Source organism: Scyliorhinus canicula, unplaced genomic scaffold (genome assembly GCF_902713615.1).
Source record: "Scyliorhinus canicula unplaced genomic scaffold, sScyCan1.1, whole genome shotgun sequence".
Taxonomy (NCBI): domain Eukaryota; kingdom Metazoa; phylum Chordata; class Chondrichthyes; order Carcharhiniformes; family Scyliorhinidae; genus Scyliorhinus; species Scyliorhinus canicula.
In genome coordinates this window covers 125,961-150,980 of record NW_024055974.1, presented here as the reverse complement: position 1 = coordinate 150,980, position 25,020 = coordinate 125,961, and the positions used below count along the sequence as shown (strand labels likewise).

The window sequence follows — 25,020 nt, the reverse complement described above, 5'->3', positions numbered from 1 at the left end:
AACCGTTTGCCTGCCCCAAGTGTGGGATGACATTCACTCAGTTATGCAAACTTTTGGATCACCAGCAAGTTCACACTGGGGAGAGACCATTCACTTGTTCTGTGTGTGGGACGGGATTCACTCAGTTATCAATCCCAATGAGACACCAGCGCGTTCACACCGGGGAGAAACTATTCACCACCTGGAGTGTGGGAATGGATTCACTCAGTCTGCCCACCTCACATCCCACCAACGTGTTCACGCTGACACGAGACCTTTTAACTGTTCCGCCTGAGAGAAAAGCTTCAAAGGCAAAATGGATCTGCTGATTCACCAGCGCAGTCACACTGGAGAGAGGCCATTCACCGGCTCCATGTGTGGGAAGGGAATCACTCAGCATTCCCTCCGGCTGAAACACCAGCGCATTCACACCAAAGAGGGAGCGTTCATCTGTTCCCTGTGTGGGAAGGGATTCATTCGGTCATCCACCCTGCAGACACACCAGCGAGTTCACAAGTGCCTCCAAGACTCTGCTGTTATTGATGTTAATCACATCCGGGACTGAACCGATATCACATCCAGGACAGAACCATGTTCATTCTGACAGATGGAGTGTGTTTGAGTTGATGTTAATAATCCCTGAAACTGAGATTAGAATAGATTGGTGCTTGATAGCCGGCACAGACACAAAGGGACAAAGGGCCTTGTTTTGTGCTGTAAAATTCTACAACTCTAACCCATCTCACTTCACACCAACATGTTCACTCTGACACAAAACATTTTATGTGTTCCGACTGTGAGAAAAACTTTAGAAGCAAAATGGATCTGCTGACTCACCAATGTGCTCACACTGAAGAGAGACGATTCACTACTCCGAGAGTGGGAAGGGATTTTTTTCCGGTTGCGCCCTCCCCCCCCCCCCCCTTCCTCCGCCGCCCCCTCCTCCCCCAACCTGAGACTGGAAATTCCCACCCAAGGTAAAGCACCTTCGAAGGGGTGGCACAGTAGCACTGATTAGCACAGTTGCTTCACAGCACTAGGGTCCCAGGTTCGATTACTGTTTGGGTCACTGTCTGATCGGAGGCTGCACACTCTTCCCATGTCTGCGTGGGTTTTCTCTGGATGCTCCGGCTTCCCCCCACAAATCCCGAAAGACGTGCTGTTAGGTAATTTGGACATTCTGTCATGCGAGTATCTTGAAGAACTGAGTGTTTATCAAACAGCTGGAGTGCATGTACCTTCAAGAACTGGGTGTTTATCAAATAGGTGCAGTGATATCAGAGTATGCGTGGAGCTCAGCAGGTATTTGATAAACACCCATTTCTTAAAGGTACTCTCACATGACAATTCTGAATTCTCCCTCTGTGTACCTGAACAGGCTCTGGAATGTGCTGACTGGGGGTTTTTCACGGTAACTTCATTGCAGTGTTAATGTAAGATCACTTGTGACAATAAAGATTAGGATTATAAAAAGATTTGGCAAATTTCCATCCCACCCACGATGATTTGCACGGGAAAATGACCTCAACAAATGGGATGAAGCCAAATCTTTAAAAGTCAAAGTCTTTATTTCAAATTGTTGCTGTGCTGTCAGGGGAAAGGTTTAACTTCTTTACAAAAGGGAAGAGGAAACATTCACAAAGCTTCCCACAGCTTGTGAGCTCCGAAACATAACTTCAATGCTGAAGTTTATCTTCAGAGATTGAAACATTTTGGTGCCTTTTCCAATTGTCCCAGTAAATTGTGATTCACACTGAAAGTTTTACTTTCACTCAGTAATTAGAACATTTCACTCTCTCAGCACTGCCACTTCAGATCAATTCCCAATTGTTCTCTTCTCTTGCAGCTGGTGTGTGGAGAAGATCATGTTCACTGTAGATCTGTCAGCACAGAAACCGCACTGTGCTTCTGGATAAACTCAGTCTGCAAGTAGATGAATCTTTTAAACATCACCCAAGTGAAGGTCTTCCCCTGACTCTAAGGAGTGAGATGTCCCTGTAGTTGATGCTGTCCCCTCTGTCACAGCTGTTTTTATTGCATCACACATGTTCCGTGGACCAGTCTCACAGTCCAAAAGGGGAGGGCAGGAAGGTATGACAGTCGATGGGACTTTCTGTGTGTGAGCAGTTCAGCTGGAATTCCATCCTTGGAAGCTGCAGGAGAGTCAAACAGAGTCTGGGAGACGCCCGTCTCACAAGGGTACAGCTCACTGTTGTGTTCAACCCAGCTCCTCCTCACTCTCTCAACATGACTGACACTGAGCATGCTCAGAGCACACACCCACACTGCACCTGTGCACTGGCCTCGTACACTCACAGATAGGGGACTTTCTGCAGCACGGGGGATTCTGGGTAACACAGCCGCCATAGAGCAATTAGTAAACAGGAAGATGCTTTTTCCCGTTAGCAAAACAGAAGATCCATGGTTCGGCAAGATGCTGGGCATGAAGCACAATGAGAGGTTTGGATACTTTATTTAATACAGAAGTACATTATTCTGATAAGATATCACTTCGACATGGGCAGCAAGCAGACTGATCTACAGTATGTACAGTATTTACATCACCGGGACACAGTAAATCATCTCATCAAACTAGTGATAGGTCTGTTTACTGTTCATAATTGTGACTGGGTCACACTCACGATACATGCAAAATGCAACTCTCCAGGTTCACTGACCCTCTCTCTCCAGACCTGTTTTCACTCAAAGGGTCTTGACATCTGCCTTAGTCTTTATCCAGCCATGTATGTTCAGCTCACACTGCCCAACAACCAGCCTCTCCTGCACTGGGGCAGAATGTGCAAACTCCACAGTGACCCAGAGGCGGGATCGACCCTGGGACCTCGGCAGTGAGGCTGCAGTGCACTTGCACATTAACCTGAAGAGAATCTTTACAACGGTCTCCCAAGTCCCTTTGTGCTTGTGATTTCCTCAGCATTTTCCCATTTAGAAAATAGTCTATGCCTCCATTTCTCCTTCCAAAGTGCATAACCTCACTTTTCCACATTGTATTCCATCTGCCACTTCTTTGCCCACTCTCCTAGCCTTGCTCAGCATTGCTTCTTTTTCTAATCACTTTAAATGAATGCCCTCTGTTTATAATCTTGCCCTCAATATGACTTGCTAGTTCAAACGTCTAATGCGGATCCTTAGTTTTAATGTGGTCAAGTGTCTTTCCATTTGAGAACTGTTCAATAAAGTTATTAGAATTATTTGTAGTTAGGGCAGCACGTGGAGCACTGGGACTACAGCGCTGAGGGCCCGGGTTTGAATCCCGGCCCTGGGTCACTGTCCGTGTTGAGTTTGCACATTCTCCCCATGTCTGCATGTGTTTCACCCCCACAACCCAAAGATGTGCAGGTTAGGTGGATTGGCCATGCTAAATTGCCCTAAATTGGAAAAATAAATAATAATTGGGTCCTCCGAATTTATTATTTTTTAAAAAGGATCATTTGTAGCTTCCCCACCAATCAGTTTTTTCCATTATCCTGAAGTGACCTTTTTGAAGTGATCCTGAACAGGATTTTTGTTGGTCTAAAGAATTGTTAGTACAACTCTTGACCAAGAGGAGGAATTGTTAAGGAACATTTACATTAGAGGTTATTCATTTATTCATTAAGACTCTCTCTGTTTTATTATGTTTAATTATTAGCTTATGCCTGCAATACTGTGGGCTGCTGTGTCATTCTGTACGAGCTTATTCATCACGGCAATCTAATTCTGCAATGACCTGATAAGTACGGTTACTGGTGAGTCATTCTCTAACTGACCTACTGACATCTGCAATGTTCCGATTAATTGCTGAGTCATTCTGTAGCTGACAAACTGACGGTTACCTATTAAGACACCTGTTATTCTTGTAATTATGGACAAGTAGTTGTGGACATTTGTTAATGGATGGTCTCAGAGAAATATGATTGGAAGCTAATTATTGCTAGGGGGACCTAACTGGTTGTGTATGTAACCCCCAAGCTAATGAGGAACTAACCAAGTGTGTGCATATATAAAAGAGGCTAACTGTGTTGTACAATTGAGAAGGTGACCACGAGCACTGCAGAGTGCCTAGCTTTCTCCCAAAAGCTTTTGCCAATAAATTGACTTGACTCAACTCTTTGGTGTGAATAAGTTATTTAGCACTTCACTGTTTTAAATCAATTTTACAGGGTGTTCGAAGGGGAGGCTTCAAAGTCCGGAAACACAAACCAAGCATCACATCAGGATCTGACAGAGATCTCAATTTATCATATCCTGAATATCATCGTACTTTGAACATGGAAGGAAAAAGCATCGTTCACAGTGGGGAGAAACCGTACACGTGTTGTGTGTGTGAACGAGGATTCAGTCAATTATCAGGCCTCACAAGCCACAAATGCAGTCACACTGTGGAGAAACCGTGGAAATGTGGGGACTGTGGCAAAGGATTCACTGTCCCATCCAAGCTGGAAACTCATCGACACAGTCACACTGGGGAGAGACCGTTCACCTGCTCTAAGTGTGGGAAGGGATTTACTATTTCAGCCCATCTACTGAGTCACCAGCGAGTTCACACTGATGAGAGACCTATTCAATGTCCAGACTGCGGAAACTGCTATAAACGTTCTGGGAATCTGATGTGCCATCAACGTGCTCACACTGATGAGAGACCATTTAGATGCTCTCACTGCGGGACTGGGTTCAGACGATCAGATCACCTCACTGCACATCAGCGAATTCACACTGGGGAGAGACCATTCGCCTGCTCCGAGTGTGGGAAGGGATTCACTCAGTTGTCTACCCTGCAGAATCACTATCTAATTCATACTGGGGAGAGACCATTCACCTGCTCCAAGTGTGGGAAGGGATTTATTCGGTCATCCGCTCTCTCAACACACCAGCAAATTCACACTGGGGAGAGACCATTCGCCTGCTCCGAGTGTGGGAAGGGATTCACCACTTCATCCCACCTGCTGAGTCACCAACGAGGCCACAAGTAACCACAGTTATAGGATTTAGCTGTTTCTCATATTCAGGACTGAACCATGTTCATTTGGGTCTGTTTCTGCTGATAACAAACTCCAGCCCATTTACAGGGGCTAATATTCTGTGTAAAAGTCAAATAAATTCGATTTGTGTGAAATAAGCAGTGTGTTGAAACTTTTTTATTACTCTGACACAAGTTAGTTCCTTTTGAAGTACTCTCGCTCTCTCTCTCCTGTCTCTTCCATATTCAGCTCCAACAAGAAGTGTGAGAAGCTTGTGGAGCTTCTTTGTGACTGAGATTGAGTCAATCCGATCAGCTGCCTCTGCTGCTTCCCTCCCTTCCACAAACCCACCGGACCAAACTGTCTCTAAATTTCATCCTTTCCCGAGCCCTGAACCCACATCTTTCTCTAGTTTCTCTCCCATCTCCCCTCATGCCCTCTCAGAGCTCAACCTGTCCATGAGACCCAGCTCCTGCTCCATCGACCCTATTCCCACTGAGCTACTGATCAGCCAACTACCCTGTGACCATGGATATTGTCAATGTTTCTCTCTCTTCAGGTACTGTCCCTCTGTCCTTCAAATCTGCCATCATCACCCCCTCCTCAATAAAACAAACCCTTGACTCTGCCATCCTTACAAATTACTGCCTCCCTCTCCTCTCCAAACTCTTTGAACATGTTGTCACCTCTCAAATCCTTGCCCATCTTTCCCAGAACTCCCATGTTTGAATTCCTTCAATCAGGTCTCTGCCCTGTCACAGTGAAATACAAGAGACAAACAGAATCGTACCCGGAGAGAAAGACAGACAATCCGGGAGCTTGGATCCAACACGGATATGTTCATAAGACCAGAAGACAAGGACAGCAGCACGGTCATTATTTTTTTTAAACTTAGAGTACCCAATTATATTTTTTCCAATTCAGGGGCAATTTAGCGTGGCCAATCCACTTAACCAACACATCTTTGGGTGTGGGGGTGAAACCCATGCAGACATGGGGAGAATGTGAAAACTCTACACAGACAATGACCCAGGGCCGGGATTCAAACGAAAGTCCTCAGCGCCGAAGGAGCATAGTCATTATTGAGAAAAAAACAATACCTGCTGGATACAAGACAGACAACTAAACAACATGAATCACAACACCAAGCTACTTGGACCCACATACCCGAGACAGGAAGGAGAATTGGAGACAGACTGGAAGAACTCAAAGACTCCATTAACCAAAAACAGATGGAATATCTGAGGTACAACAGGCAGAACCAAGGAAGTTCTACCTGCTCCTTAAAATACACAAACACCAAACGCATGGACAGTACCAGGGAATTACCACCAGACAGACCCATCAGATCAGACTGAGAGAGAAAATACTACAGAATAGCTGAAACATCGACACACTGCTCCTAGTAGTTTTTAAAATAAATTTAGAGTACCCAATTCATTTTTTCCAATTAAAGGGCAATTGAATGTGACCAATCTACCTACCCTGCACATCTTTGGGTTGTGGGGGCAAAACCCACGCAAACACGGGGAGAATATGCAAACTCCACATGGACAGTGACCCAGAGCCGGGAACAAACCTGGGACCCTCGGCGCCGAGATGCAGCAGGTCTAACCCACTGCACCACCGTGCTGGTCCTGGTAGTTGATGGTATAGTGGTTCAATAAATATAATTTGTGGATTAAAAATATGTGTAATATAGAGTAAAAACATGAAATAATATTTATTATTGTCAAAAGTAGGCTTACATTAACACTGCAATGAAGTTGCTGTGAAAATCCCCTAGTCGCCACACTCAGACGCCTGTTCGGGTACACTGAGGGAGAATGTCCAAATTACCTAACAGCACGTCTTTCAGGTCTTTGGGAGGAAACTGGAGTACGCGGAGGAAACCGACGCAGTCACGGGGAGAACGTGCAGACTCCGCACAGACAGTGACCCAAACCGGGAATCAAACCTTGGACTCTGAAGCTGTGAAGCAACAGTGGTAACCACTGTACTACAGTGCTGCCCGATGCTGGATGAACTCAACAGGTTTGGCAGCATCATAGAATCCCTACAGTGCAGATGTAGGCCATTAGGCCCATCGCGTTAGCACTAACCCTACAAAAGAGCACCCCACCCAGGTGTACTTACCCTGTCTTCTCCCCATAACCCCAAAAGGAGAGGCACAAGGACACCGGCACCATGGACAAACTGTGGAAATGTGGGGACTGTGGGAAAAGATTCCTATCCCCGTCTGTGCTGGATATTCATCGGTGCAGTCACACCGGGGAAAGACCATTCACCTGCTCAGAGTGTGGGAAGAGGTTCACTCGACTAACCCACCTCACTACACACCAACTTGTTCACTCTGACACCAAACCTTTTAAATGTTCCGACTGTGAGAAGAGCTTTAAAAGAAAAGCAAATCTGCTGATACACCAGCGGGTTCACACCGGGGAGAGGCCGTATCCCTGCTCTGAGTGTGGGAAGGGATTCACTCAGTTATCCAGCTGTCTGTTACACCAGCGAGTTTACACTGGGGAGAAACCGTTTGCCTGCCCCAAGTGTGGGATGACATTCACTCAGTTATGCAAACTTTTGGATCACCAGCAAGTTCACACTGGGGAGAGACCATTCACTTGTTCTGTGTGTGGGACGGGATTCACTCAGTTATCAATCCCAATGAGACACCAGCGCGTTCACACCGGGGAGAAACTATTCACCACCTGGAGTGTGGGAATGGATTCACTCAGTCTGCCCACCTCACATCCCACCAACGTGTTCACGCTGACACGAGACCTTTTAACTGTTCCGCCTGAGAGAAAAGCTTCAAAGGCAAAATGGATCTGCTGATTCACCAGCGCAGTCACACTGGAGAGAGGCCATTCACCGGCTCCATGTGTGGGAAGGGAATCACTCAGCATTCCCTCCGGCTGAAACACCAGCGCATTCACACCAAAGAGGGAGCGTTCATCTGTTCCCTGTGTGGGAAGGGATTCATTCGGTCATCCACCCTGCAGACACACCAGCGAGTTCACAAGTGCCTCCAAGACTCTGCTGTTATTGATGTTAATCACATCCAGGACTGAGCCTAAATCACATCCAGGACAGAACCATGTTCATTCTGACAGCTGGAGTTTGTTTGAGGTGATGTTAATAATCCCTGAAACTGAGATTAGAATAGATTGGTGCTTGATAGCCGGCACAGACACAAAGGGACAAAGGGCCTTGTTTTGTGCTGTAAAATTCTACAACTCTAACCCATCTCACTTCACACCAACATGTTCACTCTGACACAAAACATTTTATGTGTTCCGACTGTGAGAAAAACTTTAGAAGCAAAATGGATCTGCTGACTCACCAATGTGCTCACACTGAAGAGAGACGATTCACTACTCCGAGAGTGGGAAGGGATTTTTTTTCGGTTGCGCCCTCCCCCCACCCCCCCTTCCTCCGCCGCCCCCTCCTCCCCCAACCTGAGACTGGAAATTCCCACCCAAGGTAAAGCACCTTCGAAGGGGTGGCACAGTAGCAGTGATTAGCACAGTTGCTTCACAGCACTAGGGTCCCAGGTTCGATTACTGTTTGGGTCACTGTCTGATCGGAGGCTGCACACTCTTCCCATGTCTGCGTGGGTTTTCTCTGGATGCTCCGGCTTCCCCCCACAAATCCCGAAAGACGTGCTGTTAGGTAATTTGGACATTCTGTCATGCGAGTATCTTGAAGAACTGAGTGTTTATCAAACAGCTGGAGTGCATGTACCTTCAAGAACTGGGTGTTTATCAAATAGGTGCAGTGATATCAGAGTATGCGTGGAGCTCAGCAGGTATTTGATAAACACCCATTTCTTAAAGGTACTCTCACATGACAATTCTGAATTCTCCCTCTGTGTACCTGAACAGGCTCTGGAATGTGCTGACTGGGGGCTTTTCACGGTAACTTCATTGCAGTGTTAATGTAAGACTACTTGTGACAATAAAGATTAGGATTATAAAAAGATTTGGCAAATTTCCATCCCACCCACGATGATTTGCACGGGAAAATGACCCCAACAAATGGGATGAAGCCAAATCTTTAAAAGTCAAAGTCTTTATTTCAAATTGTTGCTGTGCTGTCAGGGGAAAGGGTTAACTTCTTTACAAAAGGGAAGAGGAAACATTCACAAAGCTTCCCACAGCTTGTGAGCTCCGAAACATAACTTCAATGCTGAAGTTTATCTTCAGAGATTGAAACATTTTGGTGCCTTTTCCAATTGTCCCAGTAAATTGTGATTCACACTGAAAGTTTTACTTTCACTCAGTAATTAGAACATTTCACTTTCTCAGCACAAACACTTCAGATCAATTCCCAATTGTTCTCTTCTCTTGCAGCTGGTGTGTGGAGAAGATCATGTTCACTGTAGATCTGTCAGCACAGAAACCGCACTGTGCTTCTGGATAAACTCAGTCTGCAAGTAGATGAATCTTTTAAACATCACCCAAGTGAAGGTCTTCCCCTGACTCTAAGGAGTGAGATGTCCCTGTAGTTGATGCTGTCCCCTCTGTCACAGCTGTTTTTATTGCATCACACATGTTCCGTGGACCAGTCTCACAGCCCAAAAGGGGAGGGCAGGAAGGTATGACAGTCGATGGGACTTTCTGTGTGTGAGCAGTTCAGCTGGAATTCCATCCTTGGAAGCTGCAGGAGAGTCAAACAGAGTCTGGGAGACGCCCGTCTCACAAGGGTACAGCTCACTGTTGTGTTCAACCCAGCTCCTCCTCACTCTCTCAACATGACTGACACTGAGCATGCTCAGAGCACACACCCACACTGCACCTGTGCACTGGCCTCGTACACTCACAGATAGGGGACTTTCTGCAGCACGTGGGGATTCTGGGTAACACAGCCGCCATAGAGCAATTAGTAAACAGGAAGATGCTTTTTCCCGTTAGCAAAACAGAAGATCCATGGTTCGGCAAGATGCTGGGCATGAAGCACAATGAGAGGTTTGGATACTTTATTTAATACAGAAGTACATTATTCTGATAAGATATCACTTCGACAGTGGGCAGCAAGCAGACTGATCTACAGTATGTACAGTATTTACAACACCGGGACACAGTAAATCATCTCATCAAACTAGTGATAGGTCTGTTTACTGTTCATAATTGTGACTGGGTCACACTCACGATACATGCAAAATGCAACTCTCCAGGTTCACTGACCCACTCTCTCCAGACCTGTTTTCACTCAAAGGGTCTTGACATCTGCCTTCGTCTTTATCCAGCCATGTATGTTCAGCTCACACTGCCCAACAACCAGCCTCTCCTGCACTGGGGCAGAATGTGCAAACTCCACAGTGACCCAGAGGCGGGATCGACCCTGGGACCTCGGCAGTGAGGCTGCAGTGCACTTGCACATTAACCTGAAGAGAATCTTTACAACGGTCTCCCAAGTCCCTTTGTGCTTGTGATTTCCTCAGCATTTTCCCATTTAGAAAATAGTCTATGCCTCCATTTCTCCTTCCAAAGTGCATAACCTCACTTTTCCACATTGTATTCCATCTGCCACTTCTTTGCCCACTCTCCTAGCCTTGCTCAGCATTGCTTCTTTTTCTAATCACTTTAAATGAATGCCCTCTGTTTATAATCTTGCCCTCAATATGACTTGCTAGCTCAAACGTCTAATGCGGATCCTTAGTTTTAATGTGGTCAAGTGCCTTTCCATTTGAGAACTGTTCAATAAAGTTATTAGAATTATTTGTAGTTAGGGCAGCACGTGGAGCACTGGGACTACAGCGCTGAGGACCCGGGTTTGAATCCCGGCCCTGGGTCACTGTCCGTGTTGAGTTTGCACATTCTCCCCATGTCTGCATGTGTTTCACCCCCACAACCCAAAGATGTGCAGGTTAGGTGGATTGGCTAGGCTAAATTGCCCTTAATTGGAAAAATAAATAATAATTGGGTCCTCCGAATTTATTATTTTTAAAAAAGGATTATTTGTAGCTTCCCCACCAATCAGTTGTTTCCATTATCCTGAAGTGACCTTATTTTTATCGGGAGTTAACTGAAATGTGTTCCTAACCTCTCATTATCTAAATTTCCATTCACCACTTTTCTGTCCACCTGACCCAGTCCATGGCTTTCTCCCTCATTGTCTCAAACACATCAGCAACTTTTGTGTAATCCTGGTGCATATAATTAAGTCTAAATCATTGATAAATCATTCCCGTACCAGCGTCCCCGAACAGGCACCGGAATGTGGCGACTAGCGGCTTTTCACAGTAACTTCACTTGAAACCTACTTGTGACAAGAAGCGATTTTCATTCATTTTTTTTCATATGTACCGGAAATCTGTGGAGCCCCACTGGAAACAGACGTCCAGGCATCATTCAGTCCTGGATGTGACTAACAGCAGCAACAACTGCTGAATCCAAACCCTGCTGTTGCCTGTGAACCTGCTGATGTCTGTGCAGGTTGTTTGACTGAGTGAATCTCCTCCCACAAACAGAGCAGTTAAACAGCCTCTCCCAGTACCGCACCCACGTGTGTGCCACACAGTAGCATAGTGGTTAGCACTGTTGCTTCACAGTCCATAGTCCCAGGTTTGATTCCTGGCTTGCGTCACTGTCTGTGCGGATTCTGCGCGTTGTCCCAGTGTCTGTGTGGGTTTCCTCCAGGTGCTCCGGTTTCCCTCCACAGTCCAAAGATGTGCAGGTTAGATTGACTGGCCATGCTAAATTGCCCTTAGTGTCCAAAAAGGTGAGGTGGGATTATTGGTTTGGTTAGAGGTATGGGTAAGGTGCTCTTTCCAAGGGCCGGTGCTCTCGATGGGCCGAATGCCCTCCTTCTGCATTGCAAATGTGATGATTCTGTTTCAGTGTGAACTCGCTGGTGTTTCAGCAGATTCTGTTTACTTTTAAATCTCTTTTCACAGTCAGTACATTTAAAAGGTCTCTGATCAGTGTGAACAAGTTGGTGTCTCAGGAGGACTGATGACTGAGTAAAATCCCTTCCCACACACGGAGCAGGTGAAGGACCTTTCCCCAGTGTGAGTGCGTTGGTGTATCTGTAAATACATTTTCCTTTTAAAGCTCTTCTCACAGTCAGCGCATTTAAAAGGTCTCTGATCAGTATGAACAAGTTGGTGTCTCAGGAGGATTGATGACTGAGTAAATCCCTTCCCACACAAGGAGCAGGTGAATGGCCTTTCCCAGTGTGAGTGCGTTGGTGTATCAGTAAATACGTTTTCCTTTGAAAGCTCTTCTCACAGTCAGCACATTGAAACGGTCTCTGATCAGTATGAACAAGTTGGTGGCTCAGGAGGAGTGATGACAGAGTGAATCCCTTCCCACACACGGAGCAGGTGAATGGCCTCTCCCCAGAGTGAGTGCGTTGATGTATCAGTAAATCCTTTCTGCTTTTAAATCTCTTTTCACAGTCAGCACATTGAAACGGTCTCTGATCAGAGTGAACAAGTTGGTGGCTCAGGAGGAATGATGACCGAGTGAATCCCTTCCCACACACGGAGCAGGTGAATGGCCTCTCCCCAGTGTGAGTGCGTTGATGGATCAGTAAATCCTTTCTGCTTTTAAAGTTCTTTACACAGTCAGCACATTTAAAAGGTCTCTCATCATTATGAACAAGTTGGTGTCTTAGGAGCTGGGATGACTGAGTGAATCCCTTCACACACACCGAGCAGGTGAATGGCCTCTCCCCAGTGCGAGTGCGTTAATGTGTCAGTAAATCCTTTCTGCTTTTAAAGGTCTTCTCACAGTCAGCACATTTAAATGGTCTCTGATCAGAGTGAACAAGTTGGTGGTTCAGGAGGTGTGATGACCGAGTGAATCCCTTCCCACACACGGAGCAGGTGAATGGCCTTTCCCCAGTGTGAATACGTTGATGAGTTTCCAATTGAGACGGGTAATTGAATTCCATCCCACAGTCGCCACATTTCCACGGTTTCTTCATGGTTAGCAAAAGGTTATCAGGTGTAGGTGGGATGCAGATTTGAGGTCACTATCAGATCAGCCGTGATATTATTAAATGGTGGAACAGGCTCACGGGGCTGAATGTCCTATTGCTGCTTCCTGATTCCTTTGGTGCGAATGTCCTTATGTCTCTCCAACTTGGATCATCAGTTGAAGCCAGAGTACGGTGTCTCCCTGATGTAAATGCTGCAATTGAATTTCATGCTGTGTGATTGGTTAAAGCTCAATTCCAGCTAACTGTGGAAAATTACTGAGATGTCTGTGTCTCGGTGCTTTTCCAATCGCAGTGATGTTTGAGTTTTTTTCCGAAAGACAAAACAAACATTTCTCCTTCCACGTTGAAAGGCCGGTCCTGATGAATCAAGTGACTCTGTCAGATCTCGACATGGTGTTTGCATTTGCAAATATTCTGTAAAAGGAGATTACATTGAAATATTGTGAATATATAAGACACAAACAGGCCATTCTGTCACAGATTCTGCTGCTGTCAATACTCGGCACACATCTCCGACTGTCACACCTGTCAAATCTCAGCCTTTCAGCTGATTTTCAATTCCATTTTCTCTCATGTGCTTGTCCCGTTTCCTTTTGAAAACATCTCAGCACTTTCCTCAACTCCTTTCCATGGTAATCAGTTGCACATTCTGAATCTGACATAAATAATTTTGTCTGTATTGTCCCCTTGGATTTATTCATACCTGTATTTATGACTTGTTTATTGGTAGTCACTCTCTCACATCGCCCCTCTCCAAACTACTGATAATTTAAAAGATTATAGCAGGTCACTGTTTAATTTGTTGTTGTCGATAGAAAAAAGGCCCCACTCCATTTAATCTTTCCTCAGAGCTGTAATCTCTCATTTACAAAGTCATCACTGTCAATGCAGGATAGAATTCGCAAAGAGACAAACCTTTCTGTTGGGTTCAGTTTTTGTGTGCAAATTGTACGATTCTAACCCCCTGTAAAAGGACTTTACAAAAGCCATCACTGTCAGTCCAGAATATAAATTCTGAACAGGCAATTCTAGTTTCTCTGGAACATTTTTTCCTCTCTTGTTCCCCCAAAGCTGTAAATCCCCATCCCACACACTCTCCCTCCTCCCTGGGCTGAAATCCAAACCCATCTCACCATCTGCACCATTTCTTTCGTCCACTCCCAGTTTTCTCCCTCCCTCTCCTCTGCCTGGGTTCAGTTCTCCAGCTCCTGTCTGCAGACTGACAATAAAACCAATGGGTCTTATTGGGGGTTTGGGGCCTCCAGCGGGTGTTTGTGAATCCTCCCCGCCCATTTGCCAGGGTTTCCTTCCTTGCCAGAATCAGAGTCCTCATTGATTTGAGTGCAAAGTGTAAGCTCTAATTTGGTACCCATCCCCATCCATCCATCCTGTGATGTGAACCACCCTCCAGTGTGTGAAGCAGGATGGTGCCCGTTAACCTGGGCCTGTTCCCGGGAGGGAGGGAGAAGCTCCGCAGCTGCAAACCAGGGAGCTGACAATGATGGTGACGGGTTTGCTCCAGCTCACAATGCCCGGGGACTGATTGACTGCGGGTTCGGACCAATAGGAAGAGGGGGTGCGGCTGGAAGACCGAACAGGAGCAGCTGGTCCTCCAGCCAATCAGAGTGAATGGGAGGCGGGGCACAGCCGGGGCTTTCGCTCCTTCCGCATGCGCCCGGCCTCCCGGGCCTGTCTCGGGGAAAAGCCCGAGCAGCGTTCGCTGGTTCAGCTGCCGTATCCGAGCTTCGTATTCACGGCTTGGGCTGTGCGGGGTGTTTATGAAGCCTCCCGACCCATCCGCCGGCTCCATCCCTCCCTCCCTCATGACTCACCAAACCGAATTTGACAAACTTGAAGATTTCCACTCAATCGCCTGAATCCTGTGCTGTCATCTGTACTGCGCATGCTCCAGCTCACGTGGGAGACAGGGCACAGCCCCGCCCCTCGTTCACTCCGATTGGTTGGACGACCTGCTGCAACCAGTCGGTCCTCCAGGCCCACCCCTCTCTTCCTATTGGTTCAGAGCTGCCGTCAATCACCACCTGGGCATTGTGAGCTGGAGCATGCGCAGTGCCGACGCTGGATTTGGCCGGGAGGTTTCACTGAAACCCGGAGGAGGGTCCAAACCCAAGAAGTTGTTTCCGGGCCCGGGTTTGCATCGAGCGGGGGGACAGCTGCGGCCTGCTCCCGGTGACAGGCCTGAGTTAACGGCCGCCTTCTTTGTCGAGGCTGCAAACCATCAGAGATAGTTTATTGTGTAACCAGACGTCGGCGCAACATCGAGGGTCGAAGTGCCTGTACTGCACTGTAATATTCTATGGGTTGTAAAACAGGAGGTCAGGGTTATCGTCAACGACAATTTCTATTTACATAACACATTCAACATCAGAAATCATCCCAGTCAACTTCACAGGAACATTATAAAATGTTCAGGGCAGCACGGTAGCATGGTGGTTAGCATAAATGCTTCACAGCTCCAGGGTCCCAGATTCGATTCCCGGCTGGGTCACTGTCTGTGCGGAGTCTACACGTCCTCCCCGTGTGTGCGTGGGTTTCCTCCGGGTGCTCTGGTTTCCTCACACGGTCCAAAGATGTGCAGGTTAGGTGGATTGGCCATGCTAAATTGCCCGTAGTGTCCTAAAAAGTAAAGTTAAGGGGGGGTTGTTGGGTTACGGGTGGATACGTGGGTTTGAGTAGGGTGATCATTGCTCGGCACAACATCGAGGGCCGAAGGGCCTGTTCTGTGCTGTACTGTTCTATGTAAGTGGTTAGCACTGTAGCTTCACAGCACCAGGGACAAGTGAGGTCCTCTGTGAGGAGTCTACACGTTCTCCCCGTGTCTGTGTGGGTTTCCACCGGATACTCCGGTTTCCTCCCACAGTCCAAAGACGTGCAGGTTGGATGAATTTGCCATGCTAAATTGCCCTTAGTGTCCAAAACGTTTAGCAGGGGTTATTTGGTTATGTGGATAGGGTAGAAGTGAGGGCTTAAGTGGGTCGGTGCAGACTCGATGGGCCAAATGGCCTCCTTCTGCACTGTATGTTCTATGTTCTAAAACATAGGGGGCTGGTTTAGCACAGGGCTAAGTAGCTGGCTTTTAAAGCAGACCCAGGCAGGCCGGTAGCATGGGTTCAATTCCCATTCCAGCCTCCCGAACAGGTGCCAGAATGTGGCGACTAGGGGCTTTTCACATTAAATTCATTGAAGCCGACTTGTGACAATAAGCGATTTTCATTTCATTTCATTTAAAATAAAGGGAGACTCCCAGACACATAAGGAGATATTAGGACAGGTGACTAAAGAGGAGAATTTTAAAAAGAGTCTTAAAGGAGGTAAGTGAGGTGGAAACGGGGAGGTTTAGGGAGGGAATTCAGTGTTGGGGCGGAGAGAACTTGAACTAATGGCAGAGTAATTATAATCGGGAGTGTACAAGAGTCCAGGATCAGAGATAGGGGAGAGGAGGCTATGGAGGGATTTGAAAACAAGGGTGAGAATTGACTGTGAGCGAATGCAAATCAGGGAGCACAGGGGTGATAAGGGAAAGGAACTTTCTGTGAATTAAGACGTGAGTAGCAGACATTTGGATGGCTTTGAGTTTACTGTGGTATAATGTGGGAGAGCAGCCTGGTGTGTAATGGAATAGTTGAATCAGGAGGTGACAATGGCATGACCGAGGGTTTCAGCACCAGATGCACAGACACAGGAGAGAGGCCGGATAATGTAACGTAAGTGGAAACAGGAGGTCTTAGTGATAACACAGATATGAAGTCAGAAGTTCATATTGGGATCAAATATGAAACCAAGGTTACAAAGAGACTGGCTAAGTCTCAGACTATTGCCAGGGAGAGGGATGGAGTTGGTATGTCAGGAATGGAGGTTAGAGTAGGGACCGAACACACTGGATTCAGTCTGCTCCATAATTGATTTAAGCCCTCACTTCCACCCTATCCGCGTAACCAAATAACCCCTGCTAAACGTTTTGGACACTAAGTCAGCAAGAAGAGAAGCAGAAACCAGAATAGGCCCTGACACAGATATTCGGTGTAACTTAGTTCGAGAGGGAGAGGAAGAATGAAGGAAACCCTGGAAGATTTGGAGAAACTACCTTTGCGATTGCTCATCAAATCTCCACACAGTTCTCGACACAAGGTTCACACCTGTTATTCTGTCTGCTCTGTCAGGGTGATTTAGATTAATATCTATTACAACTCATGAATTAAGTGACTTATAAAACGTATTCTCACCTCTAATTATATAAATTTGGTAAAAGGAGACAGAAATAATGATCTAATACTTTATTTGGATTTCAGCCCCAGGGAGGAGGGAGAGTGTGTGGGACGGGGATTCATAGCTTTGGGGAAAGAAGAGAGAGTAAAATATTCCGCAGAAACTGGAATTATCTGTTCTGAATTTCTATCCTGTACTGATAGTGTGGCCTTTGTAAACTCCTTTTCCAGGGCATTAGGAGAGCATTTTCAGACAGGAAACACAAACCAACATCAAGATCCGACCATGTCACTCGGTTGGTCAGGACCTGAATATCCTCAGAGTATGAATGTGGAATGAAAAATGTTTGTTCTGGTTGTGGGAAAACATTTCAAACATCAGTGTGACTGGAAAAGCACCGAGACCCACACAACACACACCCGAGTGAGAGTGTTCCAGTGAACTGACTGTGGAAACATTAGTGTGACTGCAAAAGCACTGAGACCCACACAACACACACCCGAGTGAGAGTGTTCCAGTGAACTGACTGTGGAAAGAGCTTCAACGCGTTACAGCCTGAAAAAATATCACACCATTCACTGCGGGGAGAAGCTACACATGTGTTCTGGTTGAGGACGAAGCTGCACTTGATTGTCTAAAGAAAGGCACAAAGACACTGACTCCATGAAGATACTGTGGAAACGGGGAGATTGTGGAAGTTGTATCTTCAGCAGTTTAGTGAGAATCGGGTCAAAGGAGCAAAGGGTAAGTCTCACAGATAAGATGAGCTCTGAGAGTGCATGATGGGAGATAACAGAAAAAGAGGGGAAAGTTGTGAGTTCAGAACTTGGTTGAGTGGAGGAGCAGCAGAATCAGCTGATCGGATTGTTTCAATGGGTGGGATTTTCCAGCCCTTCCTGCTGGCTGGATCTTCCAGTCCTGCCAGAGGCCACCCCCTCACGGCAGTTCCCACACGGTGGGACGGGTGAACCACACAAAATACCGTAGACTTTGACAGGACTGGAATATCCTGCCGGCAGCCAATGGCGAGTTTCCTTCCCCACCGGAAAGCAAGTCGTGGGAGAACCGGAAAACCCCGCCTAATCTGAGTGACAAAGAAGCTCCGTGAGCTCCTCACATTTGTTGGCGGTGAGGATGGAGGAGACAGGGGAGAGGGAGAACTTAGGTTAGAGATATTAAAAAGACTCAACACCCTGTATTTAACACAAGGCTGATTTTATTAGCATTGCACGCAGAATATTAACCCCTATAACTGGGCTGGTGTTTATTAACATCAGCAGGAACAGACACCAATGACTCATCTTCAGTCCTTCACATGATTCAAAAATAAAAAAATTTAGAGTAGCCAATTCTTTTTTTCCAAATTAAGGGGCAATTTAGCATGGCCAATCCACCTACACTGCACATTTTTTGGGTTGTGGGGGTGAGACCCACGCAGACACGGGAAAAATGTACAAACTCCACACGGACAGTGACCTGGGGCGGGGATCGAACCTGGGTCCTTGCTGCCTGGGTTCACGCTGTGAACATGTTGATGGGTCATCAGTTCTCCAGAGCTTTTAAAGCACTTCCCGCAGTCCAGGCATTTAAATGGTCCCTCGTCAGAGTGAACCCGTTGATGGGATGTCAGTTCCGCAGAACTTTTAAAGCACTTCCCACAGTTCAGGCATTTAAAAGTTCTCTCCTCAGTGTGAACTCACTGGTGTTTCAGCAGGTGGGATGACTGAGTGAATCCTTTCCCACACAGAGAGCAGGTAAATGGTTTCTCCCCAGTGTGAACTCGCTGATGTGCCATCAAGTGGGATGACCGAGTGAATCTCTTCCCACATACAGAGCAAGTGAACAGCCTCTCCCCAGTGTGACCACTTCGGGGTCCTAACAGATTGGATAACAGTGAATCTTCTCCCACACTCAGTAAAAGAGAGCGGCCTCTTCCCCTTGTGAACTCTCTGATGTCTCAGCAGGCTGGATGACTGAGTAAACCCCTTCCCACACTGACGGCAGGTGAACAGTCTCTCCCCAGTGTGACTGCGTAGATGGATCTCCAGGTCAGATGGGGAACTAAATGTCCGAAATGGCCTCTCTCTGTGATGCAATCATTCTATCATTGCACTGGAGGAAAGGGTCTGATCTCTGCCACCAACACCTAACCCCAGACAGACCGTTTCTTAATTGGCCCATCTCTGTTTCTCGATTTAGTTTTGTATGAAACTCGTGAAAAAATACTGCAGTTGCTGAAAATTCACCCGAGGAAGGAGCGGTGCTCCGAAAGCTTGCGATCCAAAACAAACCTGTTGGACATTAACTTCGTGTTGTTAGACTTCCTACTGTGCTAAAAATGTGAAATAAGAGAAAATGCTGAAGGAACACCGCAGGTTGGCAGTATCCTTGGAGAGAGAAACAGAGTTAATGTTTAAGGGTGTGCAGAATTAAGTGGAATAGAAATGGTACTGAATTTGTTGGTCAATATAAGCTCAGAATTGGAAGGGAAATGATATCTAGCTGCAAAAAATGTAATTCCTGACCATGGGAACGTCAAACTGGTAAATCAGCAGCACATCGCCAAGGGATGGGCAGCAGTGGAAACCACATTTAGAAACAGTTGGCAGGAAAAACAGTTAAATACCAAACATTGTTGGAATAAATCCACAGTTCGAGACAGAGGAAGTTAGACAATGGCAGAGTGGTGAATGGGAATCAAATTATCAAATAGGGAGCAGTCATAATGAGCCTAATGTCCTAATTATCATACAATTTACAGTGCAGGAGGCCATTCGGCTCATCAAGTCTGCACCGGCTCTTGGAAAGAGCACCCTACCCAAGGTCCACACCTCCACTCTATCCCCATAACCCAGTAACCCAACCCAACGGGCAATTTTGGAGACTAAGGACAATTCATCATGGCCAATCCACCTAACCTGCACATCTTTGGACTGTGGGAGGAAACCGGAGCACCCGGAGGAAACCCACGCACACACGGGGAGGACGTGCAGACTCCGCACAGACAGTGACCCAATCCGGAATCGAACCTGGGACCCTGGAGCTGTGAAGCAATTGTGCTATCCACAATGCTACCGTGCTGCCCAATTGTAATTCTAATCTTACGTTTTTTGTTCACCGGACTGCCATGCATTCGCCCCACCGCACACTGTCCATCCCTAACTCAGGTCTGTTTGGTCGGAGTTGCTGTGTCCAGATTGAGATGAAAATCAACGACTCCACGATTTTCTCTCCTGGTCACTGGGACCCTGAAGCCCCGCCCCCTCTATCGATAGAAACAAGACAGTGCCGCATGCGCACTGCTCCTGCTGAAACATTATGGTTTTTAAACCTGGGCCTATTCTCAGGTAAAAAGCCTTCGAGCTACAAACCCCGGACTTGCGGGTGATATTTGGGCTTGGGGCCTACCCCGGGTGTTTATGAAGCCTCCGCTCCCTCCCCACCCTCACCTCCCGGCTCCATTCCTCCCTCCGCCCCGCCCGCTCTCTCCCATTAACAAAAACCTCCCGCACTCACCCACCTCTGGGCAAGGTGACACTGCGCATGATCCGGAGAGTACAGCACTGCGCCTGCGTACTGACCTCCCGCAGAGTGAATAGGGCACATTCACACCTACAGGGGATGCTGGGTAACAACAGCACTATTGAACCATCCAAACAGAAGAAAAATTATTTCTTGCGCAACTGAAATTAATTAATAAATTCAACAGACAAACTATTGTGAATATCTGCGCAAATTAAGGGGTCATTCCTGGTGTGATCGAGTAGATGATTGATGTAGTATCCTCAATGTTACAGGCAGTGGAGAAGATGGGCACTTCCTGGCTCAGCACCTTCAGAGAAAACCAGTCCCCCCCCCCCGTTAGACACTGTTCAATGGGAGATAAATAATGTTACAAATATTTCTAAAAGTGGCTGACTGGTCGATTGGAAAGACTCAATCACTGTGGTGCAACTGGTCACCTATTCAGAGAAAGGTGGTTACTCCGATACCATCCGGACAAAGCTCTCGCTAATTTTGTCCCTAGTCTGTATCCATTGTCACAGTCCCAGGTTATCAATGGGTACTTAAACTAAAACGTTGAAAACCAATGACATCCGGTGAGTTCCCACACCTGAAATGAAATGAAAATGAAAATCGCTTATTGTCACGAGTCGGCTTCAAATGAAGTTACTGTGAAAAGCCCCTAGTCGCCACATTCCGGCGCATGTTCGGGGAGGCTGTTACGGGAATACTGATTGAATATTCCCTTAAAATATAACATCAAATTGGCAGACCATGTATCTAAATCCAACTCACTAGAAGGCTATGAAGTTATTGGATTCCAATAAACTCATCAATGATTCGCTCATTCACAGCTCCACAGTGAGAAGGACCCAGATAAGCAGAAACAGAATAGAAATTGGACACATTGTAGTGAGATAGTTCACACAGTTGTGAAATGTTGAATGGCTGTGAATCTGGTCTGACATTCTGTGATGCTGATGTTAGATCAGTTTCTCTGCCACTTGACTGTGTTTTCCAGCTGAATTGGGCTTCCACAAAGATGTGAAGCACAAAGAGACTGCAAAGTTTGACACTGTGGTCAAGTTAGCAACATTGGGCAGATATTTTTCCCCCATTGACAACCTGGAGCGGTGTGATGATGAATGCTGGTGGGGGAAAACAAACATGTATTCATCCCTGTCACGGAGGTGAAAATTAGCTTCGATTTCCTGTGCACAAATGCCGCTGGATTTTTACGGCATATTCGGCCTTTGACGCAGAATTCTATTCGGTTTTGGATTGCAATTAAAGCATCCTTTGATTCAATTTGATCCCAGGAAGTGGCTTATTGGTTTAGGGATATGATTCCCGCTTCGTGTTTTTCAGTCTTGAAGCTTGCGAGAGGTCCCGGGTTCAAATCCCGCAGGAGCCTTTTCGTGTTATTTTTCTCTTGCCCAAGGCACAGAGGGCGGGAATAGTTCACAGAAACAGAGAGAATATGAGCAATAGGCGGCCATTTGGCCTATCGAGCATGTTCCACTATTAATTATGATCCTGGTTGATCATCCAATCAATAGCCTGACCTCGGCTTCCCCTCGTACCCTTTTACCCCATCACCCTCAGTGCTGTATTTGACTGCTTCTTGAAAACATAAAAGGTTTTGGCCTGAACGACTTTCTGTGGAGGCTAATTCCTCAGGCCAGCTCCTCTAGCACAATGGTTAGCACTGTGGCGTCACATTTCCAGGGTCCCTGGCTCGAATCCTGGTTTGGGTCACTATTTGTGCGCAGTCTGCATGTTCTCCCTCTGTCTGCATGGGTTTTCTCCGGGTCCTCTGGTTTCCTCTCACAAGTCGAGAAAGACGTGTTGTTCGGTGAACTGGACATTATGAATTCTCCCTCTGTTTACCCGAACAGACGCTCGAATGTGGTGACGAAGGGATTTTCACAGTAACTTCATGGCAGTGTTAATGAAAGACTTCTTGTGACAACAATCAAGATTATTATTATTATCTCTGGGTGAATAATACTACCCTGAGGAACTCCTGCAGTGATGTCCTGGAGTTAAGATGATTGATCTCCAACAACCAATTTCAATCCTGCCTGAGGCAGCAAGAGGACTGACAGAGCTGGAAAACGTCACTTTCATTCCCATATGACCGGAGTTTACTCCTATACCCAGAGTTACAATTAGCAGAGTGCGAGGCGTTTCCTGCACTTTGACATTCCACTGAATAGGGAATGAAAGGCTCAGGAAAGTCAGACAACACTGAACCGAATTGTTCGGGAGAGAGTGTCAAAGTGCAGGAGTCCTAAGTGAGTTTATATTGGAGTGGAAATTTGATCAGAAAGATAGAGTCTGAGCAGAAGTTTGTTGGGGTGGAATTGATCAAATATCCAAAGTGGAGAATTGAACTGACTGGAGAGCTGGATCTTAACGCTGACCTCCCGGACCTCGGCCTCCTGAAATGTTCCAAAGAAGCTCAACAAACACTCGAGGAACAGCAGCGCATCTTTCCACTGGGCTCAATACAGCTTTCACACTCAGTGTGTGTTCAGTAGTTTCACACTGTAAATGCTGCACCCATTTTGTGTGTCCTTACATCGCAGATTTGGGTTTGAATCTTGTTTCCACTTGTTCTTTGTGTCCGGGCGGTAGTTGTTGATCAATCGGCCATCGATAGCTCCTCCAGACATATCTTTTGTTTCTTTGTTACTTCCATTGCTCTGACAGAGAGCTAGTACAGACACAGCGGCCCGAACGGCCTCATTCTGTGGTGTAATCATTCTCTGATTTGATGTTAACTTTATTCTGAGGCCGAGAACCACAAAGTCTTTACTCAGTTAATCTCCTGACATGCCCCCTATCAGAGCCCTTTCCTGTTGTTCTGTTTCCTCCCTCCAGGATTTCACTTGCGTCTAATTTTCTACATTTCTAACCTTCCCCGGTTTGAATGGAAGATCAAGGAGGTGAAAGATGAGCTTTGTTTCCCTGTCCACAAATGCTGCCTGACTGCCTGAGTTTACCCGGCATTTTCCGCAGACATCTGATTGGCTGTGGATGGCAATGAAAGTATCTTTTGGTTCAATCACCTCCTTCTTACCGGCTCGTTGGTCTAGGGGTAAGATTCTCGCTTCGGGGTTTGTGCCGCAGGAAAGTGTGAGAGGTCCCGGGTTCAAATCCCGGACGAGCCCTTTGATGTTGTTTCTTATTGGCCAGCAGCACGTTTTGTTCATTTCTTTCCGGTGCAGACAGCGGGATCGGTTCACGTTGGGTTTGCTTTGAGAAGCTGAGCTCACACTGCAGAGTATCAATACGTTTCCGAGAAAATCGAGACATTTTCAAAAAGCTTGACTATGTGAGTGGACATTCACTTATCTCTATTCACTAATCCAGGTGACCCCATGATGGTGGATTCAGGCAGCTGTGTGTCTGTTTCATTTGATTCATTCGAGGATGGGAACATCACTGGGGAGGCCAGGATTTATTGCCCAGAACTCTTTGCCCTTGAGAAGGTGATAGCGAGCTGTCTTCCTGAACCGCTGCAGTCCATTGGTGTAGGTACACCGACAGTGCTGTTAGGGAGGGAGCTCCAGGATTATGTCCCAGTGACAGTGAAGGCACAACCGATATATTTCCAAGTAATAATAATCTTAATTATTGTCACAAGTAGTCTTACATTAACAATGCATGATGTGGAGATGCCGGCGTTGGACTGGGGTGAGCACAGTAAGAAGTCTTACAACACCAGGTTAAAGTCCAACAGGTTTGTTTCAAACACGAGCTTTCGGAGCACGGCTCCAGGAAACAAACCTGTTGGACTTTAACCTGGTGTTGTAAGACTTCTTACGATTAACAATGCAATGAAGTTACGTGAAAATGGTCAGGATAGGGAGTGGCTGGGAAGGAACCTTTCAGGGTGTCGGGGTCTTGGGTTTGGAAGGTGCTGTCTGAGATGCTTTTGGTGAGTTCCTGCACCCATCCAGGCAAGTGGAGAGTATTCCATCACACTCCTGACTTGTGAGTGTAGATGGTGGGCAGGCTTTGTGGGGTTAGGAGGTGAGTTACTCGCTGCAGGATTCCCAGCCTCTGACCTGCATTTGGCGCCATTGAACGAACTGTTGATATTTGTGCCGAGTCAAAATAGGAGCATCTGTGTTTCTGCTCAGTGTGCCGGCAATTTCCAGCTAATCCTGAATGCATTTTGAGGTACATGTCAGAGCGAATGACACATGCTTGAAAGTTATTATATTCAGGTAATATTGGACAGTGGATTCACTGGGGGAGTGGCTGGTGGGGGAATAGTGTAACTGGCTCTGGAACAGGTAATATTGGACAGTGGATTCACTGGGGGAGTGGCTGGTGGGTGAATAGTGTAACTGGCTCTGGGCCAGGTAATATTGGACAGTGGATTCAC

General features: G+C 46.6%; 1 non-coding gene across 1 annotated transcript; it reads left to right on the top strand.

Annotated features, from left to right (window-relative positions):
* Positions 1–23,707: 23,707 nt before the first annotated feature.
* On the top strand, positions 23,708–23,797 carry trnap-cgg. Its single transcript is given in 2 exon segments — positions 23,708–23,743; positions 23,762–23,797. It is a non-coding gene; the product is annotated as a tRNA-Pro (tRNA).
* Positions 23,798–25,020: the final 1,223 nt, after the last annotated feature.